The sequence below is a fragment of the Papio anubis genome, chromosome 1 (assembly GCF_008728515.1).
Source record: "Papio anubis isolate 15944 chromosome 1, Panubis1.0, whole genome shotgun sequence".
NCBI lineage: Eukaryota > Metazoa > Chordata > Mammalia > Primates > Cercopithecidae > Papio > Papio anubis.
The window spans coordinates 128569526-128590484 of NC_044976.1; the positions used below are offsets into that span (position 1 = coordinate 128569526).

At 42.0% G+C, this 20959-nt stretch overlaps 1 long non-coding RNA gene across 1 annotated transcript in view; it reads right to left on the reverse strand.

The window, feature by feature from the left end:
* LOC116270001 overlaps positions 1-19350 on the reverse strand; it is a 37240-nt gene extending 17890 nt beyond the window's left edge. Inside the window, exons 1-2 of the long non-coding RNA XR_004177834.1 lie at positions 19313-19350; positions 19150-19232 (exon numbers count right to left, since the gene is read on the reverse strand). This is a non-coding gene — a long non-coding RNA (uncharacterized LOC116270001). The remainder of the gene's footprint in view (positions 1-19149; positions 19233-19312) is intronic.
* Between the last annotated feature and the right edge of the window lie 1609 nt (positions 19351-20959).

A 20959-nucleotide genomic window follows, 5' to 3' on the forward strand; every position in this document is an offset into this window, starting at 1 on the left:
CAATTTTTTATCAGAAATATTAGAGAGCAGAAGAAAGTAGATAGATATATTCAAAGTGCTTGAAGAAAAAAAAAAAGTCAAGTCAGAATTCTATTTTCAGCAAAATTGTCCTTCAGAAATGATGGAGAAATGAAGACATATCCAGATGAAGAAAAGCTGGGGGAATTTGTTACTAAAATACCTGCCCTGTAAGAAATGCTGAAGGGAGTCCTTCAGGTTGATATGAAAGGATACTACACAGTAACTTGACAGTTTAAAGAAAAAAAGGTCTTTGGTAATTGTAAATACATGGGCATTTATAAAAGCTAGTATTCTTGTAATTTTGGTTTGTAATTTTACTTTTCATCTTCCACATAATTTAAAATACAGATGCAAAAAAATCACTAATCTATGTTTCTGGGTGTACAATATATAAAGATGTAATCTGTGGCATCAATAACAGAAAAGGGGAGCAGACTTGTATTGAAGCAGAATTGTTGTATGCTATTGAAATTAAATTGATATAAATTCAAGTTAGCCTTATAACTTTGCATGTTAAACATGACCACATGAAACACAACCACAAAAAAAACTATAGAACATAGAGAAAAGAAAATAAGAAAGAAGCAAATGTTCAATACAAAAAAATAACTAAATGAAGAAGAAGGCAGTAATGGAGAAACTAAGGAACAAAAAAGCTACAGGCACATAGGAAACAAATTGCAAAAGAGCAGAGGTCTCTCCTTATAAGTAATAACTTCTAGTGTAAGTAGATTAAACTCTCTGCTATGGTTTGAATATAGTTTTCTCCCCCACCAAAACTCATGGTGAGGCTTGATCTTCAATGCAATATTGTTGGGAGGTGAAGCCTACTAGGAAATGTTTGGTTCATGGGAGTGGATCCCTCATAAATAGCATACCATGTCTTGGAAATGAGCTCTCACTCTCATGGGACTGGATCAGTTACCATGAGAGTGGGTTGCCGTAAAGCAAGGCTGCCTCTCATATTTGCACTTTTCGCACATGTCTGCCTACTTTCTGCTTCACCATCATATTGTGACACAACTTGTGGCCTTCACCAGAAGCCCAGCAGATGCCAGCCAGTTCCACGCTTTTGGACTTTCCAGCCATCAGAATCGTGAGCCAAATAAATCTCTTTTCTTTATAGGCTACCTAGCCACAGGTGTTTAGTTATAGCAACACTAAAAAAAGACAGAAAATTGGTACTAAGGAGTGAGGTGTTGCTATTCAGATATCTAAAAATGTGGAGTAGCTTTAGAATTGATAATTAGTAGAGGTTGAAAGAGGAACAGGCTAGAAAAAGCTTAGATTCTAATGAAGGCTTAGAAGACAAGAAGGGTAGAGAAAGTCTGGAACTTCTTAGAGATTGGTTAAGTGGTTGTGACCAAAATGCTGATAGAAATAATGGAAAGTAAAGTCCATTCTTATGAGATCTCAGATGGAAATGGAAATATCTTATTGGAAACTGCAGTGAAAGGCACTCTTGTTATACATTTGTAAAAAAAAAAAAAAAAAAACACAAAACAAAACAAAAACAAAAACAAACAAACAAAACAAAAAAACCTTGGATGCTTTGTCTCCATCCCCTAGGGCTTTACAGAAGGCAGAATTTAAGAGTGATGAGCTAGTATATCTGGAGGAAGGAATATCTAAGCAGCAAAGCATGCAAGAAGCTGCATGGTTATTTTTAACTGCTTACAATGAGTTACAGGAGCAAAGGATAATCTACAGGCAAAATGTACACTTAAAAGGGAAACAACATAAAAATTTGGAAAATTCTCAGCCTGGACATGTGGTAGAGAATGAAAGAGCATATTTAGGAGAAGAATCCAACAGTGCAGCTGAGCAACTGGTTGTTAAAGGGATTACTACCGATAGAAAAAAAGCCAATTGCTAATTGTGAAGACAATGGGAAAAAGGCCCCAAAAGTATTTCAGAAATCTTAGAGGTTGCCCCTCCCACCACAGACCCAGAGGCATAAGAGGACAGAATGGCTTTGGGAGATGGGCCTGAGGCACCTTCTATAGATTTGCTGCCCAGGGTTGCCTTGGGATGCTGCTCCCCATATCTTGGCCATTCTGGCTACTCCAGCGATGGCACAAGCAGCCCCAGATATGGCTTAGGCCACCACTCTAAAGGGTGCATAAAGCCTTGGAAACATCTACATCCGTGTGGTGCTAATTTCACAGGTGTGCATAATGCAAGAGCAGTGGAGGCATGGCTGCCTCCACCAATATTTCAAAGGATGCTGCAGAAAGCCTGGGTGCCCAGGCAGAAGCTTCCCACCAGGGATAAAGCTGCCACAGAAAGTCCTTACCAAGGCAACGCCTAGTGGAAATGTGGGAGTGGGGCCACTGCCCTCAAGACCTCCTGCAGGAATGCCACCAGCAGCAGGCCTCAATGCCTGGCCGGAAAAGCTACAGCACTGGACTCAAGGCAGCAGCCACATAAGCTGCACCCAGCAAAGCCATAGGGGTAGGGCTGCCTGAGGCACTGGGGGCCCAACTCATCTCAGTATGTCCATCAGGTGGCACATGAAGTGAAAACTTATTTTAGAGCTTTAAGATTTAACATCTACTCCAAGTGTTTCAAATGTTTCAAATGTTCTCTCAGTCTCACCCTTTGAAGCGAAACATGACCCACCATGCCAGACCTTTGAAAAATTTATTTCTATTTCTATAGTCACAGAAGAATCGAAGCCCGGAAAGTCCGTGATGAGACTTTGACTTTGGACTTTTTTTTTTTTTTTTTTTTTTTTGAGACGGGAATCTGGCTCTGTTGCCTAGGCTGGAGTGCAGTACGATCTCAGCTCACTGCGGGCCCTGCCTCCTGGGTTCACGCTTATCTTTTCCCTGGCTTCTCTAGCCTCCCTGGAGTAGCTGGAGTACAGGCGCCTGCCCACCCTCGCCCTCCGGGGTTTTTTTTTGTATTTTAGTAGAGACGGGGTTTCACCGAGTTAGCCAGGATGGTCTCGATCTCCTGAACTCGTGATCCGCCCGTCTCGGCCTCCCAAAGTGCTGGGATTACAGGCTTAAGTTGGTCCTTGAATGAGTTAAAACTTTGGGTACTATTGGGATGGGATGAATGTGTTTTGCATTTTAAGAAGAATGTAAGTTTTTTGGGGGTGAGGGCAAATGCATTGGTTTAAATATGATATGTTCCATATTCATATCAATGCAGCAGTGCTGGGAGGTGAGGAATAGCAGGTAGTGTTTGGGTCAGGGGTGCAGATCACTCATTAATGGGTGAATGCTGTCTTGCAGGAATGAGTTCTCACTCTTGTGTGACTGAATTAGTTACCACGACAGGGGATTGTTATAAGGTGAGGCTGCCTCTTATGTTTACCTTCTTCGCACATGCCTGTCTATCCTTCTGCTTCTCTACCATGTTATTATGCCGCACAAGGCCCTCACCAGAAGTCAAACAAATTCTGGCACGATGTACTTGGACTTTTCAGCCACCACAGTTATAAGCCAAACAAATCTCTTTTCTTTATAAATCATTCAACCTCAGGTATTCTGTTGTAGCAACACTAAATAGACTAAGACAATCTCCAATCAAAAGACAAAAAATGGCAGAATGGAATAAAAAATAATCCAACTATATGCTGTCTACAAAAGACTCACTTTAAAACTGAAGATGTAAATAGTTTGAAAGCAAAAGGATGAGAAAAGATACTCCATGAAAATAGTTATCAAAAGAGAGCTAGGGCAGCTACACTAATATCACAAAACATAGATGTTAAATTTTTAAGGTTTACAAGAGAAAAATGAGGACATTGTATGATAAAGCAAGAAGATATAACCATGTTAAACATTTTGTGCACCTAATAATAGACTGTGAAAACATATGAAGCCAAAATTGACAGAAATGAAGGAAGATATAAATTGTTCTACTTAATAGTTGTAAACTGCAATAATGCATTTTCTATGATGGATAAAACAGACAAGAGATAGATAAGGAAACAGAGTGATTGAACAACACAATAAACCAACTACAGCTAACAGACATATACAGACATATACAGAGCAAACAACAAAAGCAGAATACACATTCTCCTCAAATGCCCATGAACATTATCTAGAATAAACCATATGCCAAGTCTCTATAGATTTTAAAATATAAATACCATATGAAGTATCTCCTCCAACTACCTCAGGATGAAGTTAGGCATCGATAACAAGAAAAATGGAAAATATATGAACAAGTTAAACAACACACTATTAAACAACTAAAGGATTAAAGAAGAAATCACAAAGGAATTAGAAAATACTTTGAGATGAATAAAAAGAACAATGTAACATACCAAAATGCATGGGATGCAGTGAACACAGTCTTCAGAGAGAAATTTATAGCTGTAAATGTCTACATTGAAAAAGAAGAAAGACTTCTCAAAATATTCCAAATAGTTGAAGAGGAAGGAAAGCTTCTTAACTCATTCTAAGGCCAGTATTACTCTAATATCAAAGCCAAACAAAGACACTGCAAGAAAAGAAAACTACAGACCAATATCTCTTATCAATATTGATGCAAAAATTTTCAACAAAACACTAGCAGATCGAATTCAACAGCACACTACAAGAATTATACACCACTTCCAAGTGGGATTTATTCCTGGAAGGATAGTTCAACAAATGAAAACCATCCATATAATATGCCACATTAACAGAATAAAGCAGGGAAAAACACCTCATGATCATCTCAAATGATGCAGAAAAAGCATTAGTGAAATTTAACATACTTTTATGATGAAAACAAACACTTAACAAACTAGAAATAGAAAAAACCTACCACAATATAATAAAGGCCGTGTGTTAAAAGCCCACAACTAACATCACACTCAACGGTAAATAACTGACAGCTTTTCCTCTAAGATCAGGAACAAGGCAAAGATGTCCATTTTTACCACTTCTATTTAACATAGTATTGAAAATCATAGCCAGAGTAATTAAGCACTAGAAAGACATAAAGGGCATCTAAATCAGAAAGGAAGAAGTAAAATTATCTCTGTTCTCTGACGTTATATGTATACAAAATCCTAAGGATTTTACCAAAAAAAAAAAAGTTAGAACTAATAAATGAATTTAACAAAGTTACAGGATACAAAATCAATATGCAAATACCGGTTGCTTTTTTTGTTTTCTTTTTTTGTGGGAGGAGCTAGGCTCTTGCTCTGTCAGTCAGACTGGAGCGCAGTGGTGTGAGCACAGTTGACTGCAGCCTTGAACTCCCAGGCTCAAGCAATCCTCCCACATCAGCCTCCTTGGTAGCTGGAACAACAGGCACACACAACCACGCCTAGCCCATTGTTAAAATTTTTTGTAGAGACAGGGTCTCATTCTGTTGCCCACGCTTGTCTCAAACTCCTGCCTTCACACAATCCTCCTGCCTCGGCCTCTAAAAGTGCTGAGATTACAGGCATGAACCACTGTGCCTGACCTCAGCTGCATTTTTATATACTAACAATAAACAATCCAAAAAGGAAATTAAGACACAACTCCAACAACATCAAAAATAATAAAATACTTAAGAATAAAAAACCTAGGAGGCAAAAAAATTGTACGCTAAAATTAGAAAACATTGTTGAAAGAAATTAAAGAAAACACAAATAAATGGAGAGACATTCCATTTTTATAAATGGAAGACTTAGTATTGTTAAGATGTCAATACAACCCAAAGCAATCTACAGACTCAATACAATCCCTATCAAAATTCCAGTGAGGCTGGATGCAGTGGCACATACTTGTATTCTCAGCATTTTGGGAGGCTGAGATGGGAGGATCACTTGAGCCCAGGAGTTCAAGACTAGCCTAGGCAATATAGAGATAATGTGTTTCTACAAACAAACAAATAGCTGAGTTGGTGGCATGCACCTGGTATCCCAGCTACTCGGGAGGCTGAGATGGGAGAACTGCTTGAGCCCATGAAGTTGAGGCTGCAATGAGCCGTGATTGTGCCACTGCACTCCAGCCTGGGTGACAGAGCAAGACTCTGTCTTAAAATAAATAAAATACAATAAAATCCTAGATATATTTTTTGGAGATACAGAAAAATCCATCCTAAATTTGTATGGAATCTCAAGAGATCCCAAATAAGCAAAACAACAATGAAAAAGAACAAAGTTGTAGGTCTTAAATATCCTGGTTTTAAAACTTACTACAAAGCTATCAGCAACCATAACAGTATGGTATGAGCATAAACACAGACATACTGACACATGGAATAGAATAGATACCCCAGAAATAAACTCTCGCATATACAGTCAAATGACTTTCAACAGGGTGCCAAGAATATTCAGTGGGGAAAAGATAGTCTGTTTAACAAATGATATTGAAAAACTAGATATCCATACATAAATAATGAAGTTAGATCATTACAACATATACAAAAAATAATTCAAAATTGATCAAAGACTTAAACATAAGAACTAAAATTACCAAAAATCCTAGTATATAGGAAAAAAGTTTAATTACATTGGATGTGTCAATAATTCTTGGATATGACACCAAAAGCACAGGCAACAAAAGAATAAAGATAAATTACAGTACATTGAAGTTTAAAATTTCTATACCTCAAAGGTCACAATCAACAGTGAAAAGACAACTCATGGAATGAGAGAAGATATTTGCAAATTGTATATCTGATAAGGGATTAATATCCAGAATATATATATATAACTCTTACAATTTAACATAAAATGAACAATGCAATTTAAAAATGAGCAAATAATTTAAATAGGCATTTCTCCCAAGAAGGTATACATATGACCAGTTAGTACATGAAAAGATGCTCAATATCACTAATAATTAGGGAAATGCAAATTAAAACCTCAATAAGACCACTTCATTAATGAGAATGGCTATTATAAAAAAAAAAGAAAACAAAACAGAAATTAACAAGCATTGGCAAGAATGAGAAGAAACTAGAACCCTTTTGCATTGTTGGTGGGAATGTAAAATGGCACAGCAGCTACTGAAAATAATATGGAAAGTTCTCCAAAAACTGAACATAGAATTACCTTGTGATCCAGTAGTTCCACTTCTGGATATTACAAGACGGTCCTCAGACAGCCTTGGCCAACCAAGCTTTTTCCCTCTTCTTGTTCTCAGAATAACTGTAGAATGTGTGCTGGGAATGCAACATCTTGAGATAGGGAGGGAAGGAAATTCCACAAGATGGACGAATCTTGACATTATGCCAAGTGAAATAAGCCAGACACAAAAGACAAATTTTGTATGATCTGCTTATATGAGGTACCTAAAGTAGTCAAATTCATAGAGACGGAAGGTAGAATGGCGGTTGCCAGGGGCTGGGAGAGGGGAAAGTGAGAAGCTGTTTAATGAGCTCAGAGGTTCAGTTGGCGAAGATGAAAAAGTTTGGGAGATGGATGGTGATGGTTGCACAAGGTCAAGGTGCTAAATGCCACTGAACTGTACAGTTAAAAATGGTAAAATAGGTTTTGTTATGTTTATTTTTGCCACAATGAAAACAGAGAGATTTTATAAAGGGTGACTAAATTAAGTCACTATATAGTAAATGAACACACACAAAAAAGAAAGGGAGGCACCTCCTTACTGCCAGGCAGGGGTGGAAGTCCAGGCTCATCACAAGGTCTCCACTGACACCTAAGAACCACCAGTGATGAAAGTTTCTGCGCCCTACTCAGGCTTCTCTGACACCACTCCTGGGAGGGGTAGAGTCACTTCGATGATACTGGCTCACAAGGGTGGAAGTATAGGCTCTCCACTCCTGTCATGTTAGCATAGGTGGGAATGGGCCCACAGTTTTTTCTGTAGTGTTTGGTTGGAGTAGAGTTGTTATTGTTTGAAAGTTTTCTGTCTTGGTTGGCTGTCCTTTTTCTCACCCTTTGGCGAGAGCACAGGCTATTATTGAGGCCTTTTTATCTGCACCCATGGGTGTTACAGGTTGCATGGAGTTTTCCGTTCCAAGTGTAGAATATACAAGAACAACAACAAAACAACCCAGGGAACTCAGCACCATGTTGTTTTTTAGATATGGAGATTCCTATCTGGTCTTCCTTCTTTTCTCCACATTTCAGTCTGCTTGTGATTATCGTATCCAGGGTTTTTAGTTGCATTTTGTAAGAATAGAAGGAAGTATATCTACTCTGTCTTCCCAGAAGCAGAAGCCCATCTCACATTTAGATTTCTGATGTCCTTATAAAAATCTTGGACTGGTAAATATGGGGGTTTTAAGTTTTAGGGTTCCCTTCTCCCCATAATATCCAGGTAATTCTCTCTGAGCTGGGAAATATTGCATTTGGAACAGAATCATTTATTGTTTAAACTGGGCCCTGTATCTTTTAGCAGCATATCAGTTAAGCAGTTCAAGTTTTTGCCACTGCCAAAGCAAAATTTAGATCCACCTGGGGGAGGCCCTGCTTACTCCACCCAGTCACCTGGAGCTTGTCATTGACTCATTCCCTTGAGCCAAAGTCTTCCTTTGCTTTCAAAATCTCCTCACATTTAAAACTCACCAGAATTGAGCCTGGGTCTGTGTAAGACTCAGTATTTAATCCCCAGAGGCCATAACCTCAGGCCTTGTGATGGAATCAGACCAGATTTTAATAACAAAGAACACTGAAAATTACAGTAGCCGCGTGTCTAGTATCACATGACATAGCTTCCTGAAATCTTGACTTCCATATTTCCCTATGGCTCTACCAGTCCTGGTAGAACTTTTGTATTGCCTGAGTTGACTTTTTTATTTGATGGGGGTCTAAATCAGCATAATGAAATGCTAGAATGGGGCATTCCCCATATAGATGTTAGGGGTTTTTTAAGAACTAAGGGGTCATTTCCTAGACAGCTGCAACTTGCTGACATGTTCTGGGGTGGTTTCCCAGACAGCTGCAACATGCTGACATGTTCCCATTTACCCTCCCTGGCAGCAGAAAGATAGCCATGAATGCCAGTTTAAATACTTTAACTTTGTGTTGGGTATCTCTACTCTTGGGAGTGGTGCTTGGGTACTCCCTGTTCCAAAACGACCTCAACTCCCTGGGTAATCAATATATGCACCTGCTTCTGCAGCCTGAATCAGAGTCTTTGTGCTTATACTTGCACATTTTCCTGATCATTCTCAGTCCTGGGGCAAGACACAAGTTCCTGTTAGTGCAAAGGAACATTAGAACATTGATGATTTAGGATATTACTAAATTGTGGTCATGAATATGATCCAGTTATAGTCACTAACTGCACCCTGGCTCTCTCCATATGCACTGTAGGCTGATGGCCAGACCTAGCATACAGCTGGGAGATGTCCAGCATGACCATCACCCACCTGCCAAATGTACCACAGATTCTAGGCTGATCCTTCACAGGCTGTGCTAGAACTAGAGATACCAGCCCACTTCGCTCTTTGAAAATCATTCTATGTCAGTATTAGCAACCTTTCTATGTCAGTATCAGTGATCAGTCATATGGGGTACAGGACAACAGTGAGATGCACCATTGGAGGCCAGACACATTAGACAGAAAGTCTGCCACCTGCAGTACTGCTGGAGGTCCTAGGAAAGATTACTTTTCCAATCAAAGGTCCCCAAGGGCCTGAGAAAAGCGTTGTTTCACATTTGATTGGATTTGCTGCCTGAAGGTCCAGTCTCCCCGCTCCGGTAGGCATGACAGATCTGTTGAACATGGCTCACTGCCAAGGGACGTTACCTCAGGACTCTTCCCATTCTGCAGGCAATTTCCTCCAGACTGGAGACATGAAGGAAACACAGCAGGGAATGCATAAAATTTCTCAGAGGACTGCAAAATTTAAAGTATGAGAAGTCCTGCCTAAGCTAATGTCAGAATCTTCACCCACTAGTGTGTATGTAGTTAGTTACATGGGTTCCCCTTCTTTTTATTCTTTCGAACCTCTGGGTCCTATGGTACCAGAGGATAGAAAACTATCAGATGCCCACTTCAGTGACCAGTGCCCGCCCTTCCCCTTTTGCCAAAGGCTTCACAGATGAGCTCTCCTGCTTTCCCAGGTGTGAGATCTCCCTGCTCTGAGGATATATCAGTCCCTGCCCTGACACCTGCCCATTCTTCTGGGTGAAAAAAGCCTCACTCAACCTGGGAAAGCTCGAAGCTGGGAGGGATACAAGACACCTATGGAGGAAAGGGTATCTGTGGAGTTGAAAGATGTTGGAAGAATCCCTTTACTGCAAACTGAAAGATACCCCAAGATTTCTGATTTCCCCAGCGGGATGTCCTCTCCAAAGCATGCAGAACGGTCTGGAGAACAGAAGCCACAGCAGCTCTGAAATCTGAGAAATCCTATGTTCTCAGCTTGGTTAATAAACTGGCAAAAGCTCACCATGTTTCCCCTCATGGCTTAAAATTCTAACATAATTAACAAAGAAAAGAGCCAGCTTTTACCATCCACTACAAAAGTAATATTTTTCTGGAACCTGTCCTTTGAAAATATAATTGACCATCTCTATCCTGCCTTGTCTTTGCTGCTGTACAGAAATAGGCTAGTGGCTCTTATCTGATTTCCCTGGATCACATCTGAAAGTGTTTGAACCTCCAAAATTGCCTGAAAAAAAAAAAACAAAAAAAAAACCTTTCACCTTTGTGTTTGTAGTATTTGAGAGGATAAAGTGTCCATATATTATAACACAATCTCAAAGGAACATGTTCAGAATCATGAGCCATGTTTCCAGATAGTACCAAATTTGGAGTCCATCTGCTGCTGGCTAGACCCATGTCTTATAGTTTAAGCCTTGGTTCTTGTTTGAAATATTCCAGTAAAATCATGTATTCTCTTCTTCTAGTCCTGCAATTTAAAGGGAATAAATTGCAGGACTAGAAGATTCTTGGTCACAGAATCTTGTTATTTCTCAAACATTCCTTTGACTTAAACCATTTTCATCTTTACTTCTGATTGAAAGCTTTCTGGGAACATTTACTTGCCCACAGTTCTAGAGGGTGAAACAACAAAAGTATTACAAGATAAAATGCATATGGATATGATTTCTTCAGTACCCTCTCTTCTTGCACTCATGCAGCAAGGCCAGCCTGGAGTGTGTACCCTCACATGCTGTCCTTCCTGCTTCTGCTTCCCCACAGACTCCAAACATAAACACATCAGCAGAGAAAGGTTTTACCTAGTAGCCTAGGCAAGTTCTGGTTTGCTTCACCTCTTATGCTCTCATCTTTATTCCAGCGGTAGAATGACTGAGGGAGAAGAAGTTCGTCAAGTCATGAAGGTCTGCAGACTAGACTAAAAAGCTACCTGTAAAATCTGGGTCTGAAATTGCTAGTGAAAAAGTGTTAATTTGCATTGTTTATTCTTTGGTCAGTATTCCTTTCTAGAGTGACTGACTGAAGATAATCAAGGTATTACATTTTGCCTGACCTAAATATCTTATTCTCACCTGAGCACACCTAAATATCTTATTCTCACCTGAGCACCCCACACACTGGCAGCACTGGGTGGAAATGGGCAGATTCCAACATGAGGAAATAAAAGCTTTTGATGGGAAGGAGCTCCTAAACTGGTGTAATGTCTTTTACCCCATTGAGGACTATACTGGATATTCTCCATTAGAGCCACCCCATTCTACTCCCCCACCACATCCATTCTCTGTCATCCTCTGCTGCTCTGTGCTCTAGGAGGCTATGCCCTGTGGACTGCATCAGTCAGCCTCTCTGGCTTACAGTTTGGCTCTATCAATAGGAGGCACCGATGAGGGACCATGAAGGAAAGAGGTCAAGGTATTTCCCCCCTTCCCACTCTCCCACCACCTGTTGGCTTAGCTTGGTGCCTTTTCTCTGGCAGGAGCAATGCCCTCCACAATCACAATTCCACCCGGTGGCCCCTCCAATTCTCACTGGGCTTTTGTAGCAGTCCTTCCTCTCCTTGCTCCTTCAGCTGTGAAGGTGGTGACAGCTTTCCACTGTGGCTGGTCTCTGGATGGCTCACTGTCTGTAGTCTATTATTTAAGTCCTATCCACATCATTCTAGGTAGTTCTTTCATTAAAGTCATTTTTTATTCACTAGGGTGGATTCTATTTCCAGCCTGTTACAAGGGGTCTCTTCCAAAATTTATTCTTGAACTTTGGACCTGATCTCTCCTGAGCATGTTAAGGCCCTTTAAATCACTGCACTGTAGTTTGGAGCTAAAGCTTCAGGTAGCCATAGGGTGTGCATATTACCTCTTCCTTTCTGAATGTATCTGGCTAGAGCATCTCATGGGCAGAGGTGACTTGAGTTGGGCAAGATTTGTGTCTTCCTGAGTCCCCGAACCATACACACCTCTAATATCATACCAATCCCATCATCGTTTCTGACAAATGCCTGCTTGTCTCTTGATGTAGTCTGAGTAGACCTCTGAAGAGCAGCATTGATATGGTGTTGACATGGTGTCACAATATTAGGAACTGTGTAACAAATCATGTATCTTGAGTAGTAAAGGGGTTTTCCCTTTAAAGCAGATCAAGTAAGTGACTCGAATCTCAGAAGGCCCAAAACTCAGCATTCTCCACAAAGTCAAAATGAGTTGGAAAGCTTAAAAATAGGATAAAGACACTTGACGCTTTATGGAGCATTTCTGATCAATACACAAACATCTGAGCAAGTCTGTAAAGGAGAAACAAATTACTTTCTCTTTATCCATGGGGGTGGAGACAATGCTGACTGACACAGAGCTTTTCTACTTCCATTTTTCTATTTTATATAATCCCTACTAAACCACAGGGCCAAATCCTGGCTTCACGGTCCATGCAGACAGACAGCTGCCCTAAGGACCTGAGCTGCACCTGACAGTTGCTGGTAGAACTTCTTGCCTTAGCCCTCATGCTGCTCTGGACACTACTTCTGGTCGTTGGTGGGTAGAATGCTAGAGCAGGACTGAGGTGGGCAGAATTACCTGTCCCTGGGCATCCTGGAAGCTATTCTTGAGCGCATTCTTTCTGCTGGGATCAGTAGGGTGGGCTTCAGCTCCTAACTCAGTATCAACAGATACTATGCAAATGGGTATTAAGCAGAGCAGGGTTCCTAGGAAAAACAAAGCACTCTGAATCTCTTTACTAAATATTGACTACTTTTCTTTTGTTTAACATCCATTTCTGCTTTGATCTCTCAGAAAACTGGAAAATTTATTAAAAGGACATGAAAGAAATTTTCAGTTAGGGTGAATTCTAGGTCCATCCCACATAAATTCTACTCTGCCCTAACCCCCCTTTCCACTCTAAGCTACTACATTTCTGGCTGAACTCTTACCTCCCTATACTTAGATTTTAGAGAGGCTTCAAGTCTTGCTAACCATAGATGAGATCATGGCTTCTGCTGATAAATATGTCTCTCTTATATGGACTCAAACATAATATTAGGCCTAGAATAGGAATGGAGGGATAAATGGTGTCAATGAAATATGAGAGGACACCTTCATTTCCTTCATGGGCCTTCTGGGCTTCACGTTGCCCCCAGGCAGGCAATGTATCTCAGACAAAATGGGAAACTTTAAAAAGAGAAGATGAGGCCGGGCACAGTAGCTCATGCCTGTAATCCCAGCACTTTGGGAGGCCGAGGCGGGCAGATCACAAGGTCAAGAAATTGAGATCATCCTAGCCAACATGGTGAATCCCCATCTCTACTAAAAATACAAAAATTAGCCAGGCACAGTGGCATGTGCCTATAGTCCCAGCTACATGGGAGGCTGAGGCAGGAGAATTGCTTGAACCCAGGAGGTGGAGGTTGCAGTGAGGTCCGCAGGAGTGTTGTTTGTTATTGATGGAAGGAAGAAAGAAAAGAAGGAAGGAAGAAGGAAGAGAAGGAGGGGGAAAGAATAGAGGAAATAAGGGAAGTAGGATACGAGGGAACAAATAGTGGGAGGAGGGGAGAAGAAACAGAAACAAAGTTGGGCAGTGATAATTGTTGGAAAATTCTCAAAGGGCTACAACTTTTTAAAGAGAGTAAGAATCCTGGTCCTGTGGTAATCTCTCTGACTGTGTTCCCTCATCGCTCCTGTCACCGTCCAGTCAGGTGAGTGGCTCTTCTCTTTGTTCTTTTAGATCTCTAGGAATCACACTCACTCTGCTAGGTATGAGAGGTACTTCCAGTTCCAGCCTCTTGGCTGAGGGCTGCGGGGATTTGGGCCAGAACTAGGGTGAAAAGAGTTGGAGTCCAGTGCCTTACTCACGTCCCTCTAGTCCTGGCCATGGCAGGGACACTCCAGTATCACATTCATCTCCGCTTTGCCACCTCCCTGCTTGATGGGCAAGAAGACCATGCCCTGACTCTCTCAAGGCAATGAATCATCCCTTTGCTATTGAGCCCTGGGACAGAAAAGGAGAAGATAAGTATGAAGGGAAAGTAAACCATTCTCCTGGTTCCGGCCGCAGGTGCTCATAGGCCCCCAATGGAACTACTGGAGGCAATGATGGGAAACATATTTATACTAGAGTGGCAACTAGAGAGCGAAGGAGATGCTCTGCATTAAATAAGAATGCCCCTGGATCTTTTACTTGGATTATAAACTATCAAATGCCTAACTTGTTTTGCTTTTTTATTGGAATTCTAATATAATACAGAAAGCTTGGTTTTATATTAGATTGGAATGTTATATTTTCTTCTTTAATAACATATTTAATCAATCTATACTAGGGAAGGGAGGTGAAGCTTGTGTACCTAGCTTGTAATTTTAAGCAAGAGTGTTTTTAAAGTGGCTGGGGGAGAGTGGTCTCTGGAGCAGTGTCATGAGTTCCAGCAAACTCCCTGAAATTATGACGAAATGTGTGTATATGCACAATTGTGCCTTCCACTAGGGAATGAGCCTATAAGTAAATGTCAAAAGTTAAGGGCCACTTATCCAGGCAATTATAATCAAATCCTTGCTCCAGACTCAGTAATGCCTGGTGCCAGCATTTCTTCTCTATCTCTAGTCCTGTTGTTATTATCAACTTGGTCACAAAAATCTTATTCCTCAAATATTTCTTGAATCAAACTGATTGCATCTTCCTCATCTTCACTGACAATCTTGCCCAGTCTCAATATAAAGGGAGAGAACATTTGGCCTCCAAGAGGCTTTCTCGTCATCAATACTTATGGCTCCTACTGTCCACACCTACTTTCTATTCTAATGGTAGAACTTTCAAAGTGGTTAAAAGGTGTAGAACAGTTGTCTTTAAACTTACTTGAACATTTGTGCTATTGGGAACAAAAATTCTGAACATGTACCTCCAATGTATTATACATACACTGATATAAATCCTATATTGAAATGTTGTGAATGTGGCAAAATATACACAAAAATAGGAAACTTTTAAGATTAAGAAGTGTTTAATATAATCCAGAAATTCTCAATGTTTTCTCCCCACTTCCTTATGGATCCCATTTTGAGGACTGTGGATGTAGATCTGGTGAGAGGATGGCCTCTCTTCTGAAACAGGACCCTGGGAACCGCCCCTCCTCCATGGTCTCATGGCCACAGGGATAGGCTGGGAAGACAATCTAAACAACTCTCATGCCCTTTTTCTGTATTCCATTCTTCCATGTATGACACTGTCTTTCATTACACTGAAGGTAATGATCGAAGGTTCAGGCCTGGGGTCAGGGTTTTAATCAGAACGACAAACATTTTTTTCCTGAAATCTAGCCCAATATAGTACAATTCCAAATTAAGACCCAAACTTGAATTCCTAGCTGTATTTCCAAATGAAAAATTTCCCCAAGCCCAGCCCTGCAGCCTCGGTCATAGAGCAGCATGGCGGCTGGCTCTCCTTTCCTTCTGCACAATCTTTTAGAGAACAGTCTACAAGCTTTTTCCTATTCTATTGTGGGTTTTTCCCCTACTAGGGGCAGATCCAAAACACCCAACTGCTCATTAGCTTTCTAGCGACCAGTATCTTCCAAGAGGAGGCAATGACCTGAACAAGCAGAGGAGCCCACATCCTTTCTCACAGGGATCATCCAGGCCCAAAAACAATTCCCAGAAGCCTCTGATAAAAGCCTTCAAGTGGGCAACTCTAGAGTTTGAAGACGTAGATTCAGGGCTGATGTCTCAGTGGCCCAGTTTGTTTCTCCTAGGGTAAATGACAAAGGGCAGGTCCTTGAATTTTACACTGGTCAGAGCCTCTAAGGAAGGAGAGATGCAGAGAAAGTTAATCATGGTCCCATGAGGACTTAAAGTAACCTCAAATGGATGTAAGGAGATGTAAGTGGGATTGTTTTAAAATCCATACTTAGTCCAGAAAACTATTGGCACCTGGAAAAATGACATCAAAACCATTAACAGACATAAAATGAACAGGATGTTTAGAGGGAAACTAAGTGGAATAAAGTCACCTTTGCAGAGCAGGGAAGCTAACAGGGCCAGTAGGTCCCAGGACAACTGTGGATACCCAGATTCCTGACTCATGTACAGCACTATCCCCTTCCCTTATGAACAGAAGTTAAAGTGCTGGGTCAGGGAGCAGCATCATCACTACAGGTATCTTTGTATCTTTTGTAGATTGGCTGATCATTTACATGCCACACAATGCCTATGAAGAAGACCGTGTGGTTGTGAGGTGCTTGGGAAAAATAAAGACATAAAAAGACTAATGTACTACAAGGATGGATCTCAGATATCTACCTACCATAGTGCCTCAAGCTATACCATTTCAAATGCAAGACCCAGTGACAGTGGCTCTTATTATTGTAAGGAAGATAGGAAACTTTTCTTATTTGTAGATATGACAGAAGAAACAAGATCAATATGGCTCACTGTCCAAGGTGAGGGCTCACTTTTCAAATGGATGAGACTGGAAAGGAGTAGGGCCTGTGTAGGCCCTGAGGGTACAGGACAGAGGAGACAACGCAAGAGGGGGAAGTGAGAGGTGGGTTCTGTGTCCTGCTCGTCTGGGCTAAGAAAACAAGTCTTTTCTCAACAAGAACTCCCCATCGCACTGACAGGTGGTCTCTGTTTAATTCTTCCCTCTAGAGTTGTTTCCAGCACCTATACTAACAGCCAGACCCTCCACTCTGCTCTAGCTCTCAGAAAGGAGCTCAGTGACCCTGTCCTGTGATATTCGGCTCCCTTTTGATCTCAGCAATATGGAAAGAAGACTCAGGATATTACTGGTGTGAGGCAATGACAGCATCTCACAGTGTCTGGAAGCATCTCACAGTATCTGGAATCCTATATACAAGTACAGAGTTAGTAAGAGTGGACTGGGTCGCTAGGCCTGGGTTGGGCAGGGAAGAACCGTGGCACCTGGCCAGACTTTGGACTCTTCTTTCCAGTGTGCTTCCCCTATCCCTGTGGGTGTGGGGGCTACAATGTCTGATCTGCACCCTTTTCTATTTATTTCTACAGTGGCATCATTTCCCAATAGCTTTGCTCTCCCTGTCAGAAAAACAATAATAATCTCTGGAGCATTTACTGTGCAACTGGCACTGAGATATCTCAGTGGACCAAAAGATAAATAAATCATGGTCTCTGTCTGCAAGGAGTGATGCCCAACCAGGAGGCACACTTGACCTAAGTAGAGCAATGAAGGAATGACATAATAATAATAATAGAAATTACAATTAACAATTCCAGCCTTTATAAAAGGCTTAAATGCCAGGTCTGAACCCAAGCTGTTATTCTCAGTTCTGGAATAACCCCTTTGACATTCATACATATCTAGAGAGAAGATTTAAGGAAAGTTTACAGCTGTACATGGCACTGTTCAGAGCAGTTTAACATTTAGTCCTAGTAGCAACCCTATGATATTCTACAACACTATGAGTATTACAAATAGCACCTGTAAAGTAGGTAGTATTATTATCTCCATTTTACAGATGAGGAAAGAGAAAGCACTGAGCTGTTAAGTGGCTTGCCCAAGGTAACTCTACACATAGAGCTGGAATATGAACCTGGTCACTCAGGTATGTGCTTTTAACTACCTTGCTATACTGCCTATCTCAACCATGCCAGTGAAGAGTGGTACCAATAATAGCTACCATTTGCTGGATTTATCCAAAGCGAGGGGTACCTGTATCACATTTCATCTCCATGAGAACTCTGTAAGGTTGGCATGATTATTCACATTTTATATTTGAGAAAACTGAGAACCAGAAACAGTAATTGACTTACCAAGATTGAGACCCAGAGATAGAGATAGTAATGGAGTCCATCCCCCTAGCGTGTGCTCTTCCTCCCACCCCTGCTGCCCATGTACATCTGGAAATCAGGAGAGGATGAGATTTCGGTGGGCTGCTGTCATTCCAGAGGACAAAAGAATGTGGAGGAGGTGCGGGGTAGGATTGTTATGGAGCATCAAACAGCAAGGTAGTCCTGCGTAATGCTCCTCAGGGTGCTGTCTAGCTATTAAAAACACTCAGGCAAGTGAGGTGGACCCTCTACCCAAACATTTAGTTCCACCAACCCCACTTGCCTTAATGCCCAGCAGGTGATACCGGCTTCCACCCAGCCCTGCCCTCCTTCATACCTGGCCCCCGCCTGTGGTCTCATTTTTACATAGGGATCCCTGTGTCTGGGGTGCTCCTGGAGACCCAGCCCTCAGGGGCCAGGCGGTTAAGGGGAGACGCTGGTCCTTTTCTGCTCTGTGGCTGAAGGCACAGGGGACACTACGTTCTCCTGGCACCGAGAGGACACGCAGGAGAGTCTGGGGAGGAAAACTCAGCGTTCCCCAAGAGCAGAGCTGGAGCTCCCTGCCATCAGAGAGAGCCATGCAGGGGGATACTACTGTACAGCGGACAACAGCTACGGCCCCGTCCAGAGCGCGCTGCTGAATATCACTGTGAGAGGTGAGCGGTGCGGTCTGAATAGGCGAACCGACGGCTCCTTGCTGGGGTCAGTTTCCTTCTGTAGCAGCGAGGATGCTCCAAGGTGACGACAAGGAACAGGGCGTGAGGACAGTAAGAGGCCCTATGGGAACCGTAGGCTTGTGATGGGGGAGGTGGTGGCAGCAGCAGGGTGGCAAAGGAGCTAGAGGAGGGTGAGAAGGTGGACGCGGGGCCATGTATCCCGAGCTCTTCACCAGAGCCCAGCACAGCTCTGCAGGAAGCATCCCTGCAGTGTTAGACCAGGAGGTGAGACGTGGGAAAGAGTGCAGGGCCGGCAGGGTGCTGTGAGGCGAAGACGCCCTGAGCCGAGGACAGGGTGGGTTGTGAGCTGGGACCAGCCTCGCTGAGGGACCCTACCGCCTCTCAGTTCCAGTGCCGCGTCTTCTCAGCTTCAGTGCTCCTGGCGCCCTGGCCTTCATTGGCGATGTGGTGGAGCTTCACTGTGAAGACAGGAGAGCGTCTGCACCCATTCTGTTTTGGTTTTACCATGAAAACGTGACTCTGGGAAACGCCTCAGCACCTTCTGGAGGAGGAGCGTCCTTCAACCTCTCCGTCGCCGCAGAGCATTCTGGGAACTACTCCTGTGAGGCCGACAATGGCTGGGGACCCGGGGCGCAGTGAGGTGGTGACACTCACGGTCACAGGTGGGACATGGCAAACAGCTCCTTCCAGAGAGCCGGTTGCAATTATACCAAGCAATGGCTGGTGCTTCCTTTCCTTCCGACATTTCTGCCTCTGGAGGAATCAGTTCCTCTAGTAAGCACCTCAATGCTCCAGGGCTCTCCCTGTAATTGTTTTTTGTTTTTGTTTTTGTTTTTTTGGGGGGCGGGGGTTGCTTGTTTGGTTTTTGTTTGTTTGTTTTGAGACTGAGACTCGCTCTGTCTCCCAGGCTGGAGTTCAATGGGGCAATCTCGGCCCACTGCAACCTCCGCCTCCCGGGTTCAAGCTATTCTCCTGCCTCAGCCTCCTGAGTAGCTGGGATTACAGGCACCCACCACTATTCCCGGCTAATTTTTGTATTTTTAGTAGAAACAGGGTTTCGTCATGTTGCCCAGGCTGGTCTCAAACTCCTGATCTCAGGTGATCCACCAACCTCGGCCTCCCAAAAGTGCTGGGATTACAGGCATGAGCCACCGTACCCAGCCTCCTGTAACTGGTCTTAACAGCAGCATCACTGGCCAACCCCTGGTCTCTCCTGTTCCCTTTCACTTAACCAGTAAAACGTGTGAAATAGATACTGGGTGTTGGGCACTGTGCTAGGGTCAAGTCAGCGTTGGGAGTCAGGTCGGTAAGGCAAGAAGAAAGGAGGAAGACTTCCCTGAGAAAAATGAGGAAGTATCTTGCACATGCAGAGCTCCAGGGAGTGAGGAGATACAACTAATCTTCGTAAGTACAGGTAGAAAAACCGTGAACAGACCAGATTCTGGGATTTTAAATTTTACTAGAATTATCTCACTTAATCTCCATAGCAACTCTTGTTTTACAAATGAAATAAATTTAGATTAAGTAACTTGCCCAAGTTTACATAGCAAATAGGTACAAAGATGGAACTTTAGGTCAGGGATGCCAAAATCAAGAACCTGTGCTCTTAACCACCATGTTAATATATTACGACCGTTCTATACATTTTTTTTCTTTAATCCATTATTGTGGAGAACTGCATTAATAGGTGTTCTAATATGGAACAATCCTTGAATTTCCCCTATAAACTCTTCTTAGTCATTGCAGGTAGTAAGTACATAAAACTTGCTAATGTTTTATTTTAAATTTTAGCATTTTGTTTATAAGTGAGTTTTCTAAATTATACTCATCTAGTTTAGGTTTCAGGGATAGGTTAGCCTCATAAGAATAATTTCAGAAGTTTCCATAGTTTCTGTGCTTTGCAACAACTGAAACAATATTGGAATTATCTGCTACTTAGTCTTTGGAACTAGCCCAGAAAACTTTCTGAGCCTGGTATATTTCTCTTACCATTGTCAAATCATTTTTTATTCACTTTTTCCAAATTTTTCACCCTTTTAAAACACAGTTGGAATCCTTTCACTCAAAAAGTTGGGCATTTTCTCTAGATTTTCAAATTTGCCATGTAATGTTGACCGTAGTATTTTCTTCTTCTTCTTTCTTCTTTCCTTCTCCTTCTCCTTCCTCTTCTTCTTCTTTTTTTTTT